The following is a 23,516-nucleotide window of genomic DNA, read 5'->3' as shown; positions in this document are numbered from 1 at the left end:
AGTGACCTTAGGTAAATCGGAAGTGACCCCAAATCAAACCGGAAGTGACCTTTTAAAACCGGAAGTGACCCCAAATCAAACCGGAAGTGACCTTTTTAAACCGGAAGTAACCTTTTTCAACCGGAAGTGACCCCAAATAAACCGGAAGTGACCTCAGCTGGACCGGAAGTGCCTCTAATCAAACCGGAAGTGACCCAAATCAAACCGGAAATGACCATATTTCAACATTAAGTGCCCTAAATACCTACATTTGCGCTAACTTTTGCAAGTTTTGCCCGATTAAACCCATTTCAACATTTTAACCCCAAAAGTGAACCTCCTGAAGCCGTTTCTTTCCTTTTGTTCCAAATTTCAGAAACTTTTGGTGCAATTTTTTTTTTCTTTTAATTCCCATTCATTCTCTATTAGGATTCAAGATTTGCTCTAACTTCTACATTTTTTAACCGATTCAACTCGTTCCAACTTTCAACTGTTCCTCTTTTGCCTTCCTATTCCACAACTTCCCACTTACCAAAAATTCTCTACAATTTTGTTTTTCTACTCTAATTTCTACATTTTCAACTTATTCAACCCATTCCACCTTTCAACTGTTCATCATTTTCCTACCTATTCCACAACTTCCCACTTACCCAAAATTCCAAATTTTCAATTTTGAAATTCACACCCAATTTTCCCAAATTTCCTTTTTCCCTTGTAATTTCTACATTTTTCAACCAATTCAACTCTTTTCAACATCATTCTGCAACATTCCCCAAGTATTTATTCAACCTCTTCACCTTCACACGCAATTTCTTCAGGAATTGCAAATTCTAGTTATTATTATTATTCTACTTATTCCGCTCACTTTTTTGACGCTTAACTCCTTCCACATACTTCAACCGATTCACTCCGTTCCACTTTTCACTTATTCCAAATATTCATGACACGGCTGCTTACATTTTTTTTGTTCGAAAAATTTTCCGTTTTCACAAAATTCACGATTTTGTGGCATTTTTTTCCCCATTCATTCTTAATGGCAGATTCAACATTTCACATTTTTGTTGTTCCAGTTTGAAATTCACTTATTTCAACACATTCAAATCACATTGGGGACATTCCCAAACTTGCCAAATTCAAAAATTTCACGTTTTCACTTTTAAAATTTGCACAAAATTTTGCAAAATTTCACAAAATTTAGTTTTTCACTTCTAGTTTCTACATTTTTCCACCGATTCAACTCGTTCCAACTTTCAACTGTTCATCTTTTGCCTACCTATTCCACACCTTCCCACTTAGCAAAATTTCCAAATTTTCAATTTTGAAATTCACACCAAATTTTCCCAAAATTTAGTTTTTCCCTTCTAATTTCTACATTTTTCAACCGATTCAACCCATTCCAACTTTATTCACTTTGTTCACCTTATGCTTACCATATTCACCCCCTTCACCCCCACTTCCACAATTCAACCCTTGACCCCCACTTCCAGAGTGGCGGCCATCTTGGATTGACCCTGAAGTGCCCCAATGTACGCGGAATGAACTGGAAGTGCCCCAAATCAAACCGGGATTGACCCCAAATGAACCGGAAGTGACCTCAGGTAAACCGGAAGTGACCCCAAATCAAACCGGAAGTGACCCCAAATCAAACCGGAAGTGACCTTTTTCAACCGGAAGTTACCTTTTTCAACCGGAAGTGACCCCAAATAAACCGGAAGTGACCTCAGCTAGACCGGAAGTGCCTCTAATCAAACCGGAAGTGACCCAAATCAAACCGGAAATGACCATATTTCAACATTAAGTGCCCTAAATACCTGCATTTGCGCTAACTTTTGCAAATTTTGCCCGATTAAACCCATTTCAACATTTTAACCCCAAAAGTGAACCTCCTGAAGCCGTTTTTTTCCTTTTGTTCCAAATTTCTGAAACTTTTGGTGCAATTTTTTTTTCTTTTAATTCCCATTCATTCTCTATTAGGATTCAAGATTTGCTCTAACTTCTACATTTTTTAACCGATTCAACTCGTTCCAACTTTCAACTGTTCCTCTTTTGCCTTCCTATTCCACAACTTCCCACTTACCAAAAATTCTCTACAATTTTGTTTTTCTACTCTAATTTCTACATTTTCAACTTATTCAACCCATTCCACCTTTCAACTGTTCATCATTTTCCTACCTATTCCACAACTTCCCACTTACCCAAAATTCCAAATTTTCAATTTTGAAATTCACACCCAATTTTCCCAAATTTCCTTTTTCCCTTGTAATTTCTACATTTTTCAACCGATTCAACTCTTTTCAACATCATTCTGCAACATTCCCCAAGTATTTATTCAACCTCTTCACCTTCACACGCAATTTCTTCAGGAATTGCAAATTCTAGTTATTATTATTATTCTTCTATTTTATTCCCGCCACTTTTTTGTCCCGCTTCTTCTTCCACATAATTCATCCGATTCACTCCGTTCCTCTTTTGACGTATTCCAAATATTCACGAGATGAGGGCTTCCATTTTTCTCGTTCCGAAAATTTTCCGATTTCGCAAAATTCGCGAATTTACGACAAATTTTTCCCCATTCATTCTCAATGGCAGATTCGACATTTCACATTTACGTCATTCCCCTTTTAAATTCACCTCATTCAGCACATTCAAACCACATTCGGAATGATTCTCGACATTCCCAAAATTCTCAAATTCAAAAATTTCACGTTTTCACGTTAAAAATTCCGACAAAATTTCACGAAATTTCGTTTTTCACCTCTAATTTCTACATTTTTCGACCGATTCAACCCGTTCCAACTTCCAACTGTTCATCTTTTGCCTACCTATTCCACAACTTCCCACTTACAAAAAAATTCCAAATTTTCAAATTTGAAATTCAACCAAATTCTTCGTAATTTCGTTTTTCTACTCTAATTTCTACATTTTTCGACCGATTCAACCCATTCCAACTTTCAACTGTTCATCTTTTGCCTGCCTATTCCACAACTTCTCACCTATCAAAAATTCCAAAATTTCAAATTTGAAATTCAACCAAATTCTCCAAAATTTCGTTTTTCTACTCTAACTTCTACGTTTTTCAACCGATTCAACCCATTCCAACTTTCAACTGTTCATCTTTTGCCTACCTATTCCACACCTTCCCACTTACCAAAATTTCCAAATTTTCAATTTTGAAATTCAACCAAATTCTACAAAATTTGGTTTTTCTACTCTAATTTCTACATTTTTCAACCGATTCAACCCATTCCAACTTTATTCACTTTGGTCACCTCATCCTTACCATATTCACCCCCTTCACCCCCACTTCCACTATGCTTACAAAATTCAACCCTTGACCCCCACTTCCAGTGTGGCGGCCATCTTGGATTGACCCTGAAGTGCTCCCAATGAACCTAGAATGAACCGGAAGTGGCCCAAATCGAACCGGAAGTGACCTTAGGTAAACAGGAAGTGACCTCAGGTAAACCGGAAGTGACCCCTAATCAAACCGGAAGTGACCCAAATAGACCGGAAGTGACCCAAATCAACCCGGAAGTGAACTTATTTCAACATTAACTGCCATAAATAGCTACATTAGGCGCTAACTTTTGCATTTTTTGTCCGATTGAACCCGTTTCAACATTTTAACCCCAAAAGTGAACCTCCTGAAGCTGTTTTTTTACGTTTTGTTCCAAATTTCAAAATATTTTGGCGCAATTGCTTTTTCTTTTAATTCCCATTCATTCTCTATGGGGATTCAACATTTGCTCTCACTTCTACATTTTTTAACCGATTCAACCCGTTCCAACATTCAACTGTTCATCCTTTGCCTGCCTATTCCACAACTTTCCACTTACCAAAAATTCCAAAAATCAAATTTGAAATTCAACCATATTCTCAAAAATTTAGTATTACACTTCTATTTTCCACATTTCTCAAGAAATTCAACTCATTTCAACATCATTCGGCATCATTCCCCAAGAAGTGATTCAAAGTCTTCGCCTTCACACGCAATTTCTCCAGAAATTGCATTTTCTAGTTATTGTGTGAAGGCGATGGCCTTCACACATATGTTATTCTACACCATTCTCTATTATTATTATTATTGTGTGAAGGCGATGGCCTTCACACATATGTTATTCTACACCATTCTCTATTATTATTATTGTGTGAAGGCGATGGCCTTCACACATATGTTATTCTACACCATTCTCTATTATTATTGTGTGAAGGCGATGGCCTTCACACATATGTTATTCTACACCATTCTCTATTATTATTATTGTGTGAAGGCGATGGCCTTCACACATATGTTATTCTACACCATTCTCTATTATTATTATTATTATTATTATTATTATATTTTATTCTCCACACTTTTTTGTCCCGCTTCTTCTTCCACATAATTCATCCGATTCACTCCGTTCCACTTTTGACGTATTCCAAATATTCACGAGATGAGCGCTTCCATTTTTCTCGTTCCGAAAATTTTCCGATTTCGCAAAATTCGCGAATTTACGACAAATTTTTCCCCATTCATTCTCAATGGCAGATTCTACATTTCACATTTACGTCATTCCCCTTTTAAATTCACCTCATTCAGCACATTCAAACCACATTCGGAATGATTCTCGACATTCCCAAAATTCCCAAATTCAAAAATTTCACGTTTTCACGTTAAAAATTCCGACAAAATTTCACGAAATTTCGTTTTTCACCTCTAGTTTCTACATTTTTCAACCGATTCAACCCATTCCAATTTTCAACTGTTCATCTTTTGCCTGCCTATTCCACAACTTCTCACCTACCAAAAATTCCAAAATTTCAAATTTGAAATTCAACCAAATTCTCCAAAATTTCGTTTTTCTACTCTAACTTCTACGTTTTTCAACCGATTCAACCCATTCCAACTTTCAACTGTTCATCTTTTGCCTACCTATTCCACACCTTCCCACTTACCAAAATTTCCAAATTTTCAATTTTGAAATTCAACCAAATTCTACAAAATTTGGTTTTTCTACTCTAATTTCTACATTTTTCAACCGATTCAACCCATTCCAACTTTATTCACTTTGGTCACCTCATCCTTACCATATTCACCCCCTTCACCCCCACTTCCACTATGCTTACACAATTCAACCCTTGACCCCCACTTCCAGTGTGGCGGCCATCTTGGATTGACCCTGAAGTGCTCCCAATGACCCTAGAATGAACCGGAAGTGCCCCAAATGGAACCGGAAGTGACCTTAGGTAAACAGGAAGTGACCTTAGGTAAACCGGAAGTGACCCCAAATCAAACCGGAAGTGACCTTTTTAAACCGGAAGTGACCTTTTTAAACCGGAAGTGACCCCAAATAAACCGGAAGTGACCTCAGCTAGACCGGAAGTGCCTCTAATCAAACCGGAAGTGACCCAAATCACCCCGGAAGTGACCTTATTTCAACATTAACTGCCCTAAATAGCTACATTAGTCGCTAACTTTTGCATTTTTTGTCTGATTAAACCCATTTCAACATTTTAACCCCAAAAGGGAACCTCCTGAAGCCGTTTTTTGTCCGTTTGTTCCAAATTTCAAAATATTTTGGTGCAATTCTTTTTTCTTTTAATTCACATTCATTCTCTATGGAGATTCAACATTTGCTCTCACATCTACATTTTTTAACCGATTCAACCCGTTCCAACTTTCAACTGTTCATCTTTTGCCTGCCTATTCCACGACCTCCCACTTACCAAAAATTCCAAACTTCAAATTTGAAATTCAACCAAATTCTCCAAAATTTTGTATTACACTTCTATTTTCCACATTTCTCAAGAAATTCAACTCATTTCAACATCATTCGGCATCATTCCCCAAGAAGTGATTCAAAGTCTTCGCCTTCACACGCAATTTCTCCAGAAATTGCATTTTCTAGTTATTATTATTATTCTTCTATTTTATTCTCCACACTTTTTTGTCCCGCTTCTTCTTCCACATAGTTCATCCGATTCACTCCGTTCCACTTTTGACGTGTTCCAAATATTCACGAGATGAGCGCTTCCATTTTTCTCGTTCCAAAAATTTTCCGATTTCGCAAAATTCGCGAACTTACGACAATTTTTTCCCCATTCATTCTTAATGGCAGATTCGACATTTCACATTTACATCATTCCACTTTTTTCTACATTGTTCAACCGATTCAACTCATTCCAACTTTCAACTGTTCATCTTTTGCCTACCTATTCCACAACTTCCCACTTACCAAAAATTCCAAATTTGAAATTCAACCAAATTCTCCAAAATTTCGTTTTTCCACTCTAACTTTTACGTTTTTCAACCGATTCAACCCATTCCAACTTTCAACTGTTCATCTTTTTCTAACTATTCCACAACTTCCAACTTATGAAAAATTCCAAATTTTCAAATTTGGAATTCAACCACATTCTCAAAAATTTTGTTTTTCTACTCTAATTTCTACATTTTTAAACCGATTCAACTCATTCCAACTTTCAACTGTTCATGTTTTGCCTACCTATTCCACAACTTCCCACTTACCAAAAATTCCATATTTGAAATTCAACCAAATTCTCCAACATTTTGTTTTTATACTCTAATTTCTACATTTTTTAACCGATTCAACTCATTCCAACTTTCAACTGTTCATGTTTTGCCTACCTATTCCACAACTTCCCGTTTACCAAAAATTCCAAATTTGAAATTCAACCAAATTCTCCAAAATTTCGTTTTTCTAATCTTATTTCTACATTGTTCAACCGATTCAACCCATTCCAACTTTCAACTCTTCATCTTTTGCCTACCTATTCCACAACTTCCCACTTACCAAAAATTCCATATTTGAAATTCAACCAAATTCTCCAACATTTTGTTTTTCTACTCTAATTTCTACATTGTTCAACCGATTCAACCCATTCCAACTTTCAACTCTTCATCTTTTGCCTACCTATTCCACAACTTCCGACTTACCAAAAATTCCAAATTTGGAATTCAACCAAATTCTCAAAAATTGTGTTTTTCTACTCTAATTTCTACATTTTTTAACCGATTAAACTCATTCCAACTTTCAACTGTTCATGTTTTGCCTACCTATTCCACAACTTCCCGTTTACCAAAAATTCCAAATTTGAAATTCAACCAAATTCTCCAAAATTTCGTTTTTCTAATCTAATTTCTACATTGTTCAACCGATTCAACCCATTCCAACTTTCAACTCTTCATCTTTTGCCTACCTATTCCACAACTTCCCACTTACCAAAAATTCCATATTTGAAATTCAACCAAATTCTCCAACATTTTGTTTTTCTACTCTAATTTCTACATTGTTCAACCGATTCAACCCATTCCAACTTTCAACTCTTCATCTTTTGCCTACCTATTCCACAACTTCCGACTTACCAAAAATTCCAAATTTGGAATTCAACCAAATTCTCAAAAAAATTTGTTTTTCTACTCTAATTTCTACATTTTTTAACCGATTCAACTCATTCCAACTTTCAACTGTTCATGTTTTGCCTACCTATTCCACAACTTCCCGTTTACCAAAAATTCCAAATTTGAAATTCAACCAAATTCTCCAAAATTTCGTTTTTCTAATCTAATTTCTACATTGTTCAACCGATTCAACCCATTCCAACTTTCAACTCTTCATCTTTTGCCTACCTATTCCATAACTTCCCACTTACCAAAAATTCCATATTTGAAATTCAACCAAATTCTCCAACATTTTGTTTTTCTACTCTAATTTCTACATTGTTCAACCAATTCAACCCATTCCAACTTTCAACTCTTCATCTTTTGCCTACCTATTCCACAACTTCCCACTTACCAAAAATTCCAAATTTGAAATTCAACCAAAATCTCCAAAATTTCGTTTTTCTACTGTAATTTCTACATTGTTCAACCGATTCAACCCATTCCAACTTTCAACTCTTCATCTTTTGCCTACCTATTCCACAACTTCCCACTTACCAAAAATTAAAAATTAAAAATTTGAAATTCAACCAAATTCTCAAACATTTTGTTTTTCTACTCTAATCTTTACATTGTGAAACCGATTCAATCCATTCCAACTTTCAACTTTTCATCTTTTGCTTACCTATTTCACAACTTCCCACTTACCAAAAATTCCAAATTTGAAATTCAACCAAATTCTGCAAAATTTCGTTTTTCGACTCTAATTTGTACATTTTTCAACCGATTCAACCCATTCCAACTTTCAACTCTTCATCTTTTGCCTACGTATTACACAACTTCCCACTTACCAAAAATCCCAAATTTGAAATTCAACCAAATTCTCCAAAATTTCGTTTTTCTACTCTCATTTCTAAATTTCTCTACCGATTCAACCCATTCCAACTTTCAACTCTTCATCTTTTGCTTACCTATTCCACAACTTCCCCTTACAAAAAATTCCAAATTTTGAAATTTGAAATTCAACCAAATTCTCCAAAAAAGTGTTTTTCTACTCTAATTTTCACATTGTTCAACCGATTCAACCCATTCCAACTTTACACTCTTCATCTTTTTCCTACCTGTTCCCCAAATTTCCACTTGCCATAAATTCCACATTTTAAGATTTTAAACTCAACCAAATTCTCCAAAATTCTGAAATTCCACCAAATTCTCCAAAATTCCGTTTTTCACCTCTATTTTCTACATTTCTCAAGTAATTCAACTCGTTTCAGCATAATTCGCCAGCATTCCCCAAGAAGTGATTCAAAGTCTTCGCCTTCACACGCAATTTCTCCAGAAATTGCATTTTCTAGTTATTATTATTATTATTCTTCTATTTTATTCTCCACACTTTTTTGTCCCGCTTCTTCTTCCACATAGTTCATCCGATTCACTCCGTTCCACTTTTGACGTGTTCCAAATATTCACGAGATGAGCGCTTCCATTTTTCTCGTTCCGAAAATTTTCCGATTTCGCAAAATTCGCGAACTTACGACAAATTTTTCCCCATTCATTCTTAATGGCAGATTCGACATTTCACATTTACATCATTCCACTTTTTTCTACATTGTTCAACCGATTCAACTCATTCCAACTTTCAACTGTTCATCTTTTGCCTACCTATTCCACAACTTCCCACTTACCAAAAATTCCAAATTTGAAATTCAACCAAATTCTCCAAAATTTCGTTTTTCCACTCTAACTTTTACGTTTTTCAACCGATTCAACCCATTCCAACTTTCAACTGTTCATCTTTTTCTAACTATTCCACAACTTCCAACTTATGAAAAATTCCAAATTTTCAAATTTGGAATTCAACCAAATTCTCAAAAATTTTGTTTTTCTACTCTAATTTCTACATTGTTCAACCGATTCAACTCATTCCAACTTTCAACTCTTCATCTTTTGCCTACCTATTCCACAACTTCCCACTTCCCAAAAATTCCATATTTGAAATTCAACCAAATTCTCCAACATTTTGTTTTTCTACTCTAATTTCTACATTGTTCAACCGATTCAACCCATTCCAACTTTCAACTCTTCATCTTTTGCCTACCTATTCCACAACTTCCGACTTACCAAAAATTCCAAATTTGAAATTCAACCAAAATCTCCAAAATTTCGTTTTTCTACTCTAATTTCTACATTGTTCAACCGATTCAACCCATTCCAACTTTCAACTCTTCATCTTTTGCCTACCTATTCCACAACTTCCGACTTACCAAAAATTCCAAATTTGGAATTCAACCAAATTCTCAAAAATTGTGTTTTTCTACTCTAATTTCTACATTTTTTAACCGATTCAACTCATTCCAACTTTCAACTGTTCATGTTTTGCCTACCTATTCCACAACTTCCCGTTTACCAAAAATTCCAAATTTGAAATTCAACCAAATTCTCCAAAATTTCGTTTTTCTAATCTAATTTCTACATTGTTCAACCGATTCAACCCATTCCAACTTTCAACTGTTCATGTTTTGCCTACCTATTCCACAACTTCCCGTTTACCAAAAATTCCAAATTTGAAATTCAACCAAATTCTCCAAAATTTCGTTTTTCTAATCTAATTTCTACATTGTTCAACCAATTCAACCCATTCCAACTTTCAAGTTTTCATCTTTTGCCAACCTATTCCACAACTTCACACTTACCAAAAATTCCATATTTGAAATTCAACCAAATTCTCCAACATTTTGTTTTTCTACTCTAATTTCTACATTGTTCAACCGATTCAACCCATTCCAACTTTCAACTCTTCATCTTTTGCCTACCTATTCCACAACTTCCGACTTACCAAAAATTCCAAATTTGAAATTCAACCAAAATCTCCAAAATTTCCTTTTTCTACTGTAATTTCTACATTGTTCAACCGATTCAACCCATTCCAACTTTCAACTCTTCATCTTTTGCCTACCTATTCCACAACTTCCCACTTACCAAAAATCAAAAATTAAAAATTTGAAATTCAACCAAATTCTCAAACATTTTGTTTTTCTACTCTAATCTTTACATTGTGCAACCGATTCACTGCATTCCAACTTTCAACTTTTCATCTTTTGCTTACCTATTTCACAACTTCCCAGTTACCAAAAATTCCAAATTTGAAATTCAACCAAATTCTGCAAAATTTCGTTTTTCGACTCTAATTTGTACATTTTTCAACCGATTCAACCCATTCCAACTTTCAACTCTTCATCTTTTGCCTACGTATTACACAACTTCCCACTTACCAAAAATCCCACATTTGAAATTCAACCAAATTCTCCAAAATTTCGTTTTTCTACTCTCATTTCTACATTTCTCTACCGATTCAACCCATTCCAACTTTCAACTCTTCATCTTTTGCTTACCTATTCCACAACTTCCCCTTACAAAAAATTCCAAATTTTGAAATTTGAAATTCAACCAAATTCTCCAAAAATGTGTTTTTCTACACTAATTTTCACATTGTTCAACCGATTCATCCCATTCCAACTTTCAACTCTTCATCTTTTTCCTACCTATTCCCCAAATTTCCACTTGCCATAAATTCCACATTTTAAGATTTTAAACTCAACCAAATTCTCCAAAATTCTGAAATTCCACCAAATTCTCCAAAATTCCGTTTTTCACCTCTATTTTCTACATTTCTCAAGTAATTCAACTCGTTTCAGCATGATTCGCCAGCATTCCCCAAGAAGTGATTCAAAGTCTTCGCCTTCACACGCAATTTCTCCAGAAATTGCATTTTCTAGTTATTGTGTGAAGGCGATGGCCTTCACACATATGTTATTCTACACCATTCTCTATTATGGCCTTCACACATATGTTATTCTACACCATTCTCTATTATTGTGTGAAGGCGATGGCCTTCACACATATGTTATTCTACACCATTCTCTATTATTATTATTATTATTATTATTATTCTTCTATTTTATTCTCCACACTTTTTTGTCCCGCTTCTTCTTCCACATAGTTCATCCGATTCACTCCGTTCCACTTTTGACGTGTTCCAAATATTCACGAGATGAGCGCTTCCATTTTTCTCGTTCCGAAAATTTTCCGATTTCGCAAAATTCGCGAACTTACGACAAATTTTTCCCCATTCATTCTTAATGGCAGATTCGACATTTCACATTTACATCATTCCACTTTTTTCTACATTGTTCAACCGATTCAACTCATTCCAACTTTCAACTGTTCATCTTTTGCCTACCTATTCCACAACTTCCCACTTACCAAAAATTCCAAATTTGAAATTCAACCAAATTCTCCAAAATTTCGTTTTTCCACTCTAACTTTTACGTTTTTCAACCGATTCGACCCATTCCAACTTTCAACTATTCATCTTTTTCTAACTATTCCACAACTTCCAACTTATGAAAAATTCCAAATTTTCAAATTTGGAATTCAACCAAATTCTCAAAAATTTTGTTTTTCTACTCTAATTTCTACATTTTTCAACCGATTCAACTCATTCCAACTTTCAACTGTTCATGTTTTGCCTACCTATTCCACAACTTCCCACTTACCAAAAATTCCATATTTGAAATTCAACCAAATTCTCCAACATTTTGTTTTTCTACTCTAATTTCTACATTTTTTAACCGATTCAACTCATTCCAACTTTCAACTGTTCATGTTTTGCCTACCTATTCCACAACTTCCCGTTTACCAAAAATTCCAAATTTGAAATTCAACCAAATTCTCCAAAATTTCGTTTTTCTAATCTAATTTCTACATTGTTCAACCGATTCAACCCATTCCAACTTTCAACTCTTCATCTTTTGCCTACATATTCTACAACTTCCCACTTACCAAAAATTCCATATTTGAAATTCAACCAAATTCTCCAACATTTTGTTTTTCTACTCTAATTTCTACATTGTTCAACCGATTCAACCCATTCCAACTTTCAACTCTTCATCTTTTGCCTACCTATTCCACAACTTCCGACTTACCAAAAATTCCAAATTTGGAATTCAACCAAATTCTCAAAAATTTTGTTTTTCTACTCTAATTTCTACATTTTTTAACCGATTCAACTCATTCCAACTTTCAACTGTTCATGTTTTGCCTACCTATTCCACAACTTCCCGTTTACCAAAAATTCCAAATTTGAAATTCAACCAAATTCTCCAAAATTTCGTTTTTCTAATCTAATTTCTACATTGTTCAACCGATTCAACCCATTCCAACTTTCAAATCTTCATCTTTGGCCTACCTATTCCACAACTTCCGACTTACCAAAAATTTCAAATTTGAAATTCAACCAAAATCTCCAAAATTTCGTTTTTCTACTGTAATTTCTACATTGTTCAACCGATTCAACCCATTCCAACTTTCAACTCTTCATCTTTTGCCTACCTATTCCACAATTTCCCACTTACCAAAAATTAAAAATTAAAAATTTGAAATTCAACCAAATTCTCAAACATTTTGTTTTTCTACTCTAATCTTTACATTGTGCAACCGATTCAATCCATTCCAACTTTCAACTTTTCATCTTTTGCTTACCTATTTCACAAATCCCACTTACCAAAAATTCCAAATTTGAAATTCAACCAAATTCTGCAAAATGTCGTTTTTCGACTCTAATTTGTACATTTTTCAACCGATTCAACCCATTCCAACTTTCAACTCTTCATCTTTTGCCTACGTATTACACAACTTCCCACTTACCAAAAATCCCAAATTTGAAATTCAACCAAATTCTCCAAAATTTCGTTTTTCTACTCTCATTTCTACATTTCTCTACCGATTCAACCCATTCCAACTTTCAACTCTTCATCTTTTGCTTACCTATTCCACAACTTCCCCTTACAAAAAATTCCAAATTTTGAAATTTGAAATTCAACCAAATTCTCCAAAAATGTGTTTTTCTACTCTAATTTTCACATTGTTCAACCGATTCAACTCATTCCAACTTTCAACTCTTCATCTTTTTCCTACCTATTCCCCAAATTTCCACTTGCCATAAATTCCACATTTTAAGATTTTAAACTCAACCAAATTCTCCAAAATTCTGAAATTCCACCAAATTCTCCAAAATTCCGTTTTTCACTTCTATTTTCTACATTTCTCAAGTAATTCAACTCGTTTCAGCATAATTCGCCAGCATTCGCCAAGAAGTGATTCAAAGTCTTCGCCTTCACACGCAATTTCTCCAGAAATTGCATTTTCTAGTTATTATTATTATTGTGTGAAGGCGATGGCCTTCACACATATGTTATTCTACACCATTCTCTATTATTATTATTATTGTGTGAAGGCGATGGCCTTCACACATATGTTATTCTACACCATTCTCTATTATTATTATTATTATTATTATTATTATTATATTTTATTCTCCACACTTTTTTGTCCCGCTTCTTCTTCCACATAATTCATCCGATTCACTCCGTTCCACTTTTGACGTATTCCAAATATTCACGAGATGAGCGCTTCCATTTTTCTCGTTCCGAAAATTTTCCGATTTCGCAAAATTCGCGAATTTACGACAAATTTTTCCCCATTCATTCTCAATGGCAGATTCTACATTTCACATTTACGTCATTCCCCTTTTAAATTCACCTCATTCAGCACATTCAAACCACATTCGGAATGATTCTCGACATTCCCAAAATTCCCAAATTCAAAAATTTCACGTTTTCACGTTAAAAATTCCGACAAAATTTCACGAAATTTCGTTTTTCACCTCTAGTTTCTACATTTTTCAACCGATTCAACCCATTCCAATTTTCAACTGTTCATCTTTTGCCTGCCTATTCCACAACTTCTCACCTACCAAAAATTCCAAAATTTCAAATTTGAAATTCAACCAAATTCTCCAAAATTTCGTTTTTCTACTCTAACTTCTACGTTTTTCAACCGATTCAACCCATTCCAACTTTCAACTGTTCATCTTTTGCCTACCTATTCCACACCTTCCCACTTACCAAAATTTCCAAATTTTCAATTTTGAAATTCAACCAAATTCTACAAAATTTGGTTTTTCTACTCTAATTTCTACATTTTTCAACCGATTCAACCCATTCCAACTTTATTCACTTTGGTCACCTCATCCTTACCATATTCACCCCCTTCACCCCCACTTCCACTATGCTTACACAATTCAACCCTTGACCCCCACTTCCAGTGTGGCGGCCATCTTGGATTGACCCTGAAGTGCTCCCAATGACCCTAGAATGAACCGGAAGTGCCCCAAATCGAACCGGAAGTGACCTTAGGTAAACAGGAAGTGACCTTAGGTAAACCGGAAGTGACCCCAAATCAAACCGGAAGTGACCTTTTTAAACCGGAAGTGACCTTTTTAAACCGGAAGTGACCCCAAATAAACCGGAAGTGACCTCAGCTAGACCGGAAGTGCCTCTAATCAAACCGGAAGTGACCCAAATAGACCGGAAGTGAGCCAAATCAAACCGGAAGTGACCCCAAATGAACCGGAAGTGACCCCAGGTAAACCGGAAGTGACCCCAAATCAAACCGGAAGTGACCTTTTTAAACCGGAAGTGACCTTTTTAAACCGGAAGTGACCCCAAATAAACCGGAAGTGACCTCTGCTAGACCGGAAGTGCCTCTAATGAAACCGGAAGTGACCCAAATAGACCGGAAGTTACCCAAATCACCCCGGAAGCGACCTTATTTCAACATTAACTGCCCTAAATAGCTACATTAGTCGCTAACTTTTGCATTTTTTGTCCGATTGAACCCATTTCAACATTTTAACCCCAAAAGTGAACCTCCTGAAGCCGTTTTCTTCCTTTTGTTCCAAATTTCAAAAAATTTTGGCGCAATTGCTTTTTCTTTTAATTCCCATTCATTCTCTATGGGGATTCAAGATTTGCTCTAACTTCTACATTTTTTAACCGTTTCAACCTGTTCCAACTTTCAACTGTTCATCTTTTGCCTACCTATTCCACAACCTCCCACTTACCAAAAATCCCAAACTTTCAAATTTGAGATTCAACCAAATTCTCCAAAATTTAGTATTACACTTCTATTTTCCACATTTCTCAAGAAATTCAACTCATTTCAACATCATTCGCCATCATTCCCCAAGAAGTGATTCAAAGTCTTCGCCTTCACACGCAATTTCTCCAGAAATTGCATTTTCTAGTTGTGTGAAGGCGATGGCCTTCACACATATGTTATTCTACACCATTCTCTATTATTATTATTGTGTGAAGGCGATGGCCTTCACACATATGTTATTCTACACCATTCTCTATTATTATTATTATTATTATTCTTCTATTTTATTCTCCACACTTTTTTGTCCCGCTTCTTCTTCCACATAGTTCATCCGATTCACTCCGTTCCACTTTTGACGTGTTCCAAATATTCACGAGATGAGCGCTTCCATTTTTCTCGTTCCGAAAATTTTCCGATTTCGCAAAATTCGCGAACTTACGACAAATTTTTCCCCATTCATTCTTAATGGCAGATTCGACATTTCACATTTACATCATTCCACTTTTTTCTACATTGTTCAACCGATTCAACTCATTCCAACTTTCAACTGTTCATCTTTTGCCTACCTATTCCACAACTTCCCACTTACCAAAAATTCCAAATTTGAAATTCAACCAAATTCTCCAAAATTTCGTTTTTCCACTCTAACTTTTACGTTTTTCAACCGATTCAACCCATTCCAACTTTCAACTGTTCATCTTTTTCTAACTATTCCACAACTTCCAACTTATGAAAAATTCCAAATTTTCAAATTTGGAATTCAACCAAATTCTCAAAAATTTTGTTTTTCTACTCTAATTTCTACATTTTTTAACCGATTCAACTCATTCCAACTTTCAACTGTTCATGTTTTGCCTACCTATTCCACAACTTCCCACTTACCAAAAATTCCATATTTGAAATTCAACCAAATTCTCCAACATTTTGTTTTTCTTCTCTAATTTCTACATTTTTTAACCGATTCAACTCATTCCAACTTTCAACTGTTCATGTTTTGCCTACCTATTCCACAACTTCACGTTTACCAAAAATTCCAAATTTGAAATTCAACCAAGTTCTCCAAAATTTCGTTTTTCTAATCTAATTTCTACATTGTTCAACCGATTCAACCCATTCCAACTTTCAACTCTTCATCTTTTGCCTACCTATTCCACAACTTCCCGTTTACCAAAAATTCCAAATTTGAAATTCAACCAAATTCTCCAAAATTTCGTTTTTCTAATCTAATTTCTACATTGTTCAACCGATTCAACCCATTCCAACTTTCAACTCTTCATCTTTTGCCTACCTATTCCACAACTTCCCACTTACCAAAAATTCCATATTTGAAATTCAACCAAATTCTCCAACATTTTGTTTTTCTACTCTAATTTCTACATTGTTCAACCGATTCAACCCATTCCAACTTTCAACTCTTCATCTTTTGCCTACCTATTCCACAACTTCCGACTTACCAAAAATTCCAAATTTGGAATTCAACCAAATTCTCAAAAATTTTGTTTTTCTACTCTAATTTCTACATTTTTTAACCGATTCAACTCATTCCAACTTTCAACTGTTCATGTTTTGCCTACCTATTCCACAACTTCCCGTTTACCAAAAATTCCAAATTTGAAATTCAACCAAATTCTCCAAAATTTCGTTTTTCTAATCTAATTTCTACATTGTTCAACCGATTCAACCCATTCCAACTTTCAACTCTTCATCTTTTGCCTACCTATTCCACAACTTCCCACTTACCAAAAATTCCATATTTGAAATTCAACCAAATTCTCCAACATTTTGTTTTTCTACTCTAATTTCTACATTGTTCAACCGATTCAACCCATTCCAACTTTCAACTCTTCATCTTTGGCCTACCTATTCCACAACTTCCGACTTACCAAAAATTCCAAATTTGAAATTCAACCAAAATCTCCAAAATTTCGTTTTTCTACTGTAATTTCTACATTGTTCAACCGATTCAACCCATTCCAACTTTCAACTCTTCATCTTTTGCCTACCTATTCCACAATTTCCCACTTACCAAAAATTAAAAATTAAAAATTTGAAATTCAACCAAATTCTCAAACATTTTGTTTTTCTACTCTAATCTTTACATTGTGCAACCGATTCAATCCATTCCAACTTTCAACTTTTCATCTTTTGCTTACCTATTTCACAACTTCCCACTTACCAAAAATTCCAAATTTGAAATTCAACCTAATTCTGCAAAATGTCGTTTTTCGACTCTAATTTGTACATTTTTCAACCGATTCAACCCATTCCAACTTTCAACTCTTCATCTTTTGCCTACGTATTACACAACTTCCCACTTACCAAAAATCCCAAATTTGAAATTCAACCAAATTCTCCAAAATTTCGTTTTTCTACTCTCATTTCTACATTTCTCTACCGATTCAACCCATTCCAACTTTCAACTCTTCATCTTTTGCTTACCTATTCCACAACTTCCCCTTACAAAAAATTCCAAATTTTGAAATTTGAAATTCAACCAAATTCTCCAAAAATGCGTTTTTCTACTCTAATTTTCACATTGTTCAACCGATTCAACTCATTCCAACTTTCAACTCTTCATCTTTTTCCTACCTATTCCCCAAATTTCCACTTGCCATAAATTCCACATTTTAAGATTTTAAACTCAACCAAATTCTCCAAAATTCTGAAATTCCACCAAATTCTCCAAAATTCCGTTTTTCACCTCTATTTTCTACATTTCTCAAGTAATTCAACTCGTTTCAGCATAATTCGCCAGCATTCGCCAAGAAGTGATTCAAAGTCTTCGCCTTCACACGCAATTTCTCCAGAAATTGCATTTTCTAGTTATTATTATTATTCTTCTATTTTATTCTCCACACTTTTTTGTCCCGCTTCTTCTTCCACATAGTTCATCCGATTCACTCCGTTCCACTTTTGATGTATTCCAAATATTCACGAGATGAGCGCTTCCATTTTTCTCGTTCCGAAAATTTTCCGATTTCGCAAAATTCGCGAATTTACGACAAATTTTTCCCCATTCATTCTCAATGGCAGATTCGACATTTCACATTTACGTCATTCCCCTTTTAAATTCACCTCATTCAGCACATTCAAACCACATTCGGAATGATTCTCGACATTCCCAAAATTCCCAAATTCAAAAATTTCACGTTTTCACGTTAAAAATTACGACAAAATTTCACGAAATTTCGTTTTTCACCTCTAATTTCTACATTTTTCGACCGATTCAACCCGTTCCAACTTCCAACTGTTCATCTTTTGCCTACCTATTCCACAACTTCCCACTTACAAAAAAATTCAAAATTTTCAAATTTGAAATTCAACCAAATTCTTCGTAATTTCGTTTTTCTACTCTAATTTCTACATTTTTCAACCGATTCAACCCATTCCAACTTTCAACTGTTCATCTTTTGCCTGCCTATTCCACAACTTCTCACCTATCAAAAATTCCAAAATTTCAAATTTGAAATTCAACCAAATTCTCCAAAATTTCGTTTTTCTACTCTAACTTCTACGTTTTTCAACCGATTCAACCCATTCCAACTTTCAACTGTTCATCTTTTGCCTACCTATTCCACACCTTCCCACTTACCAAAATTTCCAAATTTTCAATTATTCTACAAAATTTGGTTTTTCTACTCTAATTTCTACATTTTTCAACCGATTCAACCCATTCCAACTTTATTCACTTTGGTCACCTCATCCTTACCATATTCACCCCCTTCACCCCCACTTCCACTATGCTTACAAAATTCAACCCTTGACCCCCACTTCCAGTGTGGCGGCCATCTTGGATTGACCCTGAAGTGCTCCCAATGAACCTAGAATGAACCGGAAGTGGCCCAAATCAAACCGGAAGTGACCTTAGGTAAACAGGAAGTGACCTCAGGTAAACCGGAAGTGACCCAAAATCAAACCGGAAGTGACCTTTTTAAACCGGAAGTGACCTTTTTAAACCGGAAGTGACCCCAAATAAACCGGAAGTGACCTCAGCTGGACCGGAAGTGCCTCTAATCAGACCGGAAGTGACCCAAATGGACCGGAAGTGACCCAAATCAACCCGGAAGTGAACTTATTTCAACATTAACTGCCATAAATAGCTACATTAGGCGCTAACTTTTGCATTTTTTGTCCGATTGAACCCGTTTCAACATTTTAACCCCAAAAGTGAACCTCCTGAAGCTGTTTTTTTACGTTTTGTTCCAAATTTCAAAATATTTTGGCGCAATTGCTTTTTCTTTTAATTCCCATTCATTCTCTATGGAGATTCAACATTTGCTCTCACGTCTACATTTTTTAACCGATTCAACCCGTTCCAACATTCAACTGTTCATCTTTTGCCTACCTATTCCACAACCTCCCACTTACCACAAATTCCAAACTTCAAATTTGAAATTCAACCAAATTCTCCAAAATTTAGTATTACACTTCTATTTTCCACATTTCTCAAGAAATGCAACTCATTTCAACATCATTCGCCATCATTCCCCAAGAAGTGATTCAAAGTCTTCGCCTTCACACGCAATTTCTCCAGAAATTGCATTTTCTAGTTATTATTATTATTATTATTCTTCTATTTTATTCTCCACACTTTTTTGTCCCGCTTCTTCTTCCACATAGTTCATCCGATTCACTCCGTTCCACTTTTGACGTGTTCCAAATATTCACGAGATGAGCGCTTCCATTTTTCTCGTTCCGAAAATTTTCCGATTTCGCAAAATTCGCGAACTTACGACAAATTTTTCCCCATTCATTCTTAATGGCAGATTCGACATTTCACATTTACATCATTCCACTTTTTTCTACATTGTTCAACCGATTCAACTCATTCCAACTTTCAACTGTTCATCTTTTGCCTACCTATTCCACAACTTCCCACTTACCAAAAATTCCAAATTTGAAATTCAACCAAATTCTCCAAAATTTCGTTTTTCCACTCTAACTTTTACGTTTTTCAACCGATTCAACCCATTCCAACTTTCAACTATTCATCTTTTTCTAACTATTCCACAACTTCCAACTTATGAAAAATTCCAAATTTTCAAATTTGGAATTCAACCAAATTCTCAAAAATTTTGTTTTTCTACTCTAATTTCTACATTTTTCAACCGATTCAACTCATTCCAACTTTCAACTGTTCATGTTTTGCCTACCTATTCCACAACTTCCCACTTACCAAAAATTCCATATTTGAAATTCAACCAAATTCTCCAACATTTTGTTTTTCTACTCTAATTTCTACATTTTTTAACCGATTCAACTCATTCCAACTTTCAACTGTTCATGTTTTGCCTACCTATTCCACAACTTCCCGTTTACCAAAAATTCCAAATTTGAAATTCAACCAAATTCTCCAAAATTTCGTTTTTCTAATCTAATTTCTACATTGTTCAACCGATTCAACCCATTCCAACTTTCAACTCTTCATCTTTTGCCTACCTATTCCACAACTTCCCACTTACCAAAAATTCCATATTTGAAATTCAACCAAATTCTCCAACATTTTGTTTTTCTACTCTAATTTCTACATTGTTCAACCGATTCAACCCATTCCAACTTTCAACTCTTCATCTTTTGCCTACCTATTCCACAACTTCCGACTTACCAAAAATTCCAAATTTGGAATTCAACCAAATTCTCAAAAATTTTGTTTTTCTACTCTAATTTCTACATTTTTTAACCGATTCAACTCATTCCAACTTTCAACTGTTCATGTTTTGCCTACCTATTCCACAACTTCCCGTTTACCAAAAATTCCAAATTTGAAATTCAACCAAATTCTCCAAAATTTCGTTTTTCTAATCAAATTTCTACATTGTTCAACCGATTCAACCCATTCCAACTTTCAACTCTTCATCTTTTGCCTACCTATTCCACAACTTCCCACTTACCAAAAATTCCATATTTGAAATTCAACCAAATTCTCCAACATTTTGTTTTTCTACTCTAATTTCTACATTGTTCAACCGATTCAACCCATTCCAACTTTCAACTCTTCATCTTTGGCCTACCTATTCCACAACTTCCGACTTACCAAAAATTCCAAATTTGAAATTCAACCAAAATCTCCAACATTTTGTTTTTCTACTGTAATTTCTACATTGTTCAACCGATTCAACCCATTCCAACTTTCAACTCTTCATCTTTTGCCTACCTATTCCACAATTTCCCACTTACCAAAAAGTAAAAATTAAAAATTTGAAATTCAACCAAATTCTCAAACATTTTGTTTTTCTACTCTAATCTTTACATTGTGCAACCGATTCAATCCATTCCAACTTTCAACTTTTCATCTTTTGCTTACCTATTTCACAACTTCCCACTTACCAAAAATTCCAAATTTGAAATTCAACCAAATTCTGCAAAATTTCGTTTTTCGACTCTAATTTGTACATTTTTCAACCGATTCAACCCATTCCAACTTTCAACTCTTCATCTTTTGCCTACGTATTACACAACTTCCCACTTACCAAAAATCCCAAATTTGAAATTCAACCAAATTCTCCAAAATTTCGTTTTTCTACTCTCATTTCTACATTTCTCTACCGATTCAACCCATTCCAACTTTCAACTCTTCATCTTTTGCTTACCTATTCCACAACTTCCCCTTACAAAAAATTCCAAATTTTGAAATTCAACCAAATTCTCCAAAAATGTGTTTTTCTACTCTAATTTTCACATTGTTCAACCGATTCAACTCATTCCAACTTTCAACTCTTCATCTTTTTCCTACCTATTCCCCAAATTTCCACTTGCCATAAATTCCACATTTTAAGATTTTAAACTCAACCAAATTCTCCAAAATTCTGAAATTCCACCAAATTCTCCAAAATTCCGTTTTTCACCTCTATTTTCTACATTTCTCAAGTAATTCAACTCGTTTCAGCATAATTCGCCAGCATTCGCCAAGAAGTGATTCAAAGTCTTCGCCTTCACACGCAATTTCTCCAGAAATTGCATTTTCTAGTTATTATTATTATTCTACTTATTCCGCTCACTTTTTTGTCCGTTAACTACTTCCACATACTTCAACCGATTGACTCCGTTCCACTTTTCACTTATTCCAAATATTCATGACATAGGTGCTTACATTTTTTTCGTTCAAAAAATTTTCCGTTTTCACAAAATTCACGATTTTATGGCAATTTTTTCCCCATTCATTCTTAATGGCAGATTCAACATTTCACATTTTTGTTGTTCCAGTTTGAAATTCACTTATTTCAACACATTCAAATCACATTGGGGACATTCCCAAACTTGCCAAATTCAAAAATTTCACGTTTTCACTTTTAAAATTTGCACAAAATTTTGCAAAATTTCGCTAAATTCAGTTTTTCACTTCTAATTTCTACATTTTTCCGCCGATTCAACTCGTTCCAACTTTCAACTGTTTATCTTTTGCCTACCTATTCCACACCTTCCCACTTAGCAACATTTCCAAATTTTCAATTTTGAAATTGACACCAAATTTTCCAAAAATTTAGTTTTTCCCTTCTAATTTCTACATTTTTCAACCGATTCAACCAATTCCAACTTTATTCACTTTGTTCACCTTATGCTTACCATATTCACCCCCTTCACCCCCACTTCCACAATTCAACCCTTGACCCCCACTTCCAGAGTGGCAGCCATCTTGGATTGACCCTGAAGTGCCCCAATGAACCCGGAATGAACTGGAAGTGCCCCAAATCAAACCGGAATTGACCCCAAATGAACCGGAAGTGACCTCAGGTAAACCGGAAGTGACCCCAAATCAAACCGGAAGTGACCCCAAATCAAACCGGAAGTGACCTTTTAAAACCGAAAGTGACCCCAAATAAACCGGAAGTGACCTCAGCTAGACCGGAAGTGCCTCTAATCAAACCGGAAGTGACCCAAATAGACCGGAAGTGACCCAAATCAAACCGGAAGTGACCATATTTCAACATTAAGTGCCCTAAATACCTACATTTGCGCTAACTTTTGCAAATTTTGCCCGATTAAACCCATTTCAACATTTTAACCCCAAAAGTGAACCTCCTAAAGCTGTTTTTTTTCCTTTTGTTCCAAATTTCAAAAAATTTTGGTGTAATTTTTTTTCTTTTAATTCCCATTCATTCTCTATTAGGATTCAAGATTTGCTCTAACTTCTACATTTTTTAACCGATTCAAC

At 34.9% G+C, this 23,516-nt stretch overlaps 2 long non-coding RNA genes across 2 annotated transcripts in view; both read right to left on the bottom strand.

Moving 5' to 3' along the window:
• The window catches only part of LOC137839673 (uncharacterized), a 146,236-nt gene that overhangs the window by 27,938 nt on the left and 94,782 nt on the right, over positions 1–23,516 (bottom strand). The gene's annotated exons all lie outside the window — the stretch shown is intronic.
• Positions 429–23,516, bottom strand: LOC137839671 (uncharacterized). Its single transcript, XR_011085727.1, has 2 exons — positions 18,564–23,516; positions 429–2,886 (listed from the first exon to the last, which is right to left on the bottom strand). It is a non-coding gene; the product is annotated as an uncharacterized lncRNA (long non-coding RNA).

This window comes from Syngnathus scovelli, chromosome 18, assembly GCF_024217435.2.
Source record: "Syngnathus scovelli strain Florida chromosome 18, RoL_Ssco_1.2, whole genome shotgun sequence".
NCBI lineage: Eukaryota > Metazoa > Chordata > Actinopteri > Syngnathiformes > Syngnathidae > Syngnathus > Syngnathus scovelli.
Note: the sequence above shows the minus strand (reverse complement) of the source record. Positions and strands in the feature narration are given on the sequence as shown.